We start from the raw sequence: 542 nt of genomic DNA, 5'->3' as shown, positions 1-542 counted from the left end.
TCTTAGTTCCACAAAGAGGAACGCTTTCACCAGGAAACTTAACAAACATTCCACAGTCACTTGGCCACTTAGAACTTCTCATGTCTCTGAATCAACAAGCAAAGAAAGGTGTTACTGCACTGGGTGGGTGGTGACCCTGACTGCTGAGGGGAAGTTGGGCTGCTCCTCCACGATGGGGATACGGAGGAGTAGGTCTGGAATACAACAGGTCCCAAAGGGCATCTCGTAGTACTATCATGTCCTGTGAAAGTCGATGGAAAACTACAGCTTGATTCAGGCAGGACTGGTAATGGTCCAGGGCCTTCAGGAATGAAGGTTCAGGCCACAGGTAAAAAGCCACAACCAGCTGAGGTGCTTGCTGAAGCTGCAGGGAATGCAGAGGAAGAGATGGAAGAGGCGAGTGAAACACCAGCTGGGGCCATGTGGCCAGTTACGGAAGTGAGGGCTGTCATCACTGTGAGTCTGACTCCTAATTTTTATGACTGTGTCTGTGTATACAACATGTTTATCAACAAATACATATATATATACCTATTAAGCAA

The sequence above is a fragment of the Callithrix jacchus genome, chromosome 5 (genome assembly GCF_049354715.1).
Source record: "Callithrix jacchus isolate 240 chromosome 5, calJac240_pri, whole genome shotgun sequence".
Lineage (NCBI taxonomy): Eukaryota > Metazoa > Chordata > Mammalia > Primates > Cebidae > Callithrix > Callithrix jacchus.
This window is presented reverse-complemented; position numbering follows the sequence as displayed.